At 45.8% G+C, this 2,547-nt stretch overlaps 1 long non-coding RNA gene across 1 annotated transcript in view; it reads right to left on the bottom strand.

Annotated features, from left to right (window-relative positions):
- Nucleotides 1-236: 236 nt before the first annotated feature.
- The window catches only part of LOC116098109, a 4,190-nt gene continuing 1,879 nt past the window's right edge, over nucleotides 237-2,547 (bottom strand). The window contains exons 3-4 of the long non-coding RNA XR_004121705.1: nucleotides 2,184-2,406; nucleotides 237-472 (exon numbers count right to left, since the gene is read on the bottom strand). This is a non-coding gene — a long non-coding RNA (uncharacterized LOC116098109). The remainder of the gene's footprint in view (nucleotides 473-2,183; nucleotides 2,407-2,547) is intronic.

The following is a 2,547-nucleotide window of genomic DNA, read 5'->3' on the forward strand; positions in this document are numbered from 1 at the left end:
ATGTTCTTAGTGACTCTAACCAGAGCTTGTCCTGTCCCTGACGCCCTGCAAGACCCCTGAGACTAGTGAGGCCTGTGCCTCCCAGCTGGCTGCTCCCGGCTTAGCAACTCACAGGAGAGAAGATGGCAGCTCTCACTGAAGACTCCGGGTCAAGGCGGTCCCTGGAGGCAGGCCCTCCACGGAGAGAAGACGGCAGCTCTCACTGGAGACTCCGGGTCAAGGCGGTCCCTGGAGGCAGGCCCTCCACCGGAGAGAAGACGGCAGCTTTCACAGAGACTCCAGGTCAAGGCGGTCCCACATCTCTTCTTCTATGGTCCCAGGCCACTTCAAAGGTTATGTATAGGTCCAGGTCCATATTCCTTTTTTGCTTCGGGCTTGGGCTTCTTAACATCCAGAATTGGTCCAGACCATTCCTTTCCTTTAATTTTCCCTTGGTGTCTTTCATTAGGTCACTGGTGCAGGTCCTGCCATCCTGAGGGGGAAAATAGTTTTGTCATTTAAGAATTGATGTATTGTTGCCTATTGAGTTCCCATAGCTGTAAACATAACTTTACCCTCAAATATGATCTCCATTTTTGAAAAACAATAAATGAAAAAAAACCCAATAGACCTGTGCATATGTATGCAGGAAAATCCTTGGTGTCCTCTCCTCAAGGCATCTTAAATATACTCAGAACATCACTGCCTTCCTTAGGTAAACATGCACAAACATAGCCCACACTCCAGAAGAAACAAATTATACACCAAATACTTAGTATAGAGAAAGACCATCTGGTTGCACAGATGACCGTGCCTGTGGTGTATTGAGCATGTCAGCTTACTCAGAAAGACTGATGCTTCTAAGGTTTGAGGCTCACAAGATAGTCCTGACATGACAGTACCATGATGCATTTCTTTTGTGGTGAAATCACATGATGGTATATCACGAGAAGTTAAGAGAAACAATAGAGGTTAGTCATCCTCTTTAGTCTATTGGGTGCCTGGCTAAGGCATTAGGGGTTGTGTAGATCTTCACAAGACCTCTTTACCCTGTGTGGGAAAGGTATCCTTTCTTTCCAGTTATGCGTGGCCATGCTCTGTGAGAGTGTCCCTCTGGTCTTGGTTACTGCAACTCTACTCAAGATCACATCTGTCTCGTATATTGAAACTCCTCAGAAACTGAATTATACCTTTGTCACCCCCTCCTTTAAAGCCCCTTAACAAATACGTACACTGATGTGAGATCACATCTTTACCCAAAGAATTTTCTACAGTGACTTACCTGGAAGGGATCCCTGTCCACCTTCTCCTGGTTTCAAATAGTAGCCCTAGCCCACTCTAGTAGACTCTGCTGCTTGCAGAACTAGGGCAACGACTTTTATGTGAGGTCACAGAGGCTAAGCCTCACCCAGTCTGGGAAAGCTGAAAGGGTGTCCAGGCACACAGTGTCTTTTGGACTGGTACTTAGGTACTGGATGGCTTCTCTAACGACCATTTCTTGGGAACAAGCTGACATCGAGTTCTCTATCTACTCAGGGAACTTCCTCCTTGGGAACTGCAAGGCCAGTGAGGATGGCCAACTTCAACCTCAGTGTGCAAATACCTGGTCTTATCACTTCTGATGCTCTGTATATTAGCAGCTTACTCTTGTCATGAATCTTGGAGTGTGCTATCTGCAGCATTCCAGGTACCAGGATGATTGAAAAATTTGTGTACAACCCAATCCTTTACTACCATTAAGCACAGGTTGAAGTAGACTTGCTCAGAAAGCAGGATGTCATGAAGATTCCCTAGCTTGCTCTGCAGTGGTAGCCTTTGAGTTTGGAAAATGCCAGTCACTGGAGAAGAGCAAAACAACAGAGCTTCATTCTGTTCCAGTGTGGAAACTGGAGCCCTAGGATAGTTGCTGGCTCTGTCTCAGCTGCTGTCACCTTTTCTCACAAATACTGGTGGAGGTTAGAAGAAACCAAAGGACATGATCCCTCTACACATATACCTGTGCACACAGATTCATCCACAAATATAATAACACTTATTCATAATTAAATTATCAGCCTGAAATTAGATGAAGAGACAGTGTGATGTCAATGGCTCCGGCTAAGCAGGGAAGGGCCTATGAGCAGAATGTAAAGGTGATTGTCTTCAAGGAGGTTTATATCCAGAGAAGCCTGAGAGATGATCCCAGTTAAGCACTTCCTATGTACCTTGTTCTTCATGTGTTGGCTGAGGGTGGGTGGTGTGAATAGTTGGTCTTTAACCTTCTATAGGTTCCAGCCTTGAGTCTTAGACCAGGTGCTCACTCGACAGTTTCTTCCAAGGCCTCTCTTCATGGTGTGTGTATGGTGTCCTCTCCCGGAGATTTTATACAGCATGACACTCTGCAGACTTGCTTCTATTCACTGCTGTTTCTGCTTCTGACCGGAATTCCTGTTGTGTTAGATAAGAAATACTTCAGGAACTTCATTGAACTCCAGCCAGTCATTCTGGTTTTGCTCTTACCATTAATAGCATGCCTGTGTACCTGAAGGAGTGCACGTGCACACATACACACACACACACACACACACA

This window comes from Mastomys coucha, unplaced genomic scaffold, assembly GCF_008632895.1.
Source record: "Mastomys coucha isolate ucsf_1 unplaced genomic scaffold, UCSF_Mcou_1 pScaffold20, whole genome shotgun sequence".
Taxonomy (NCBI): domain Eukaryota; kingdom Metazoa; phylum Chordata; class Mammalia; order Rodentia; family Muridae; genus Mastomys; species Mastomys coucha.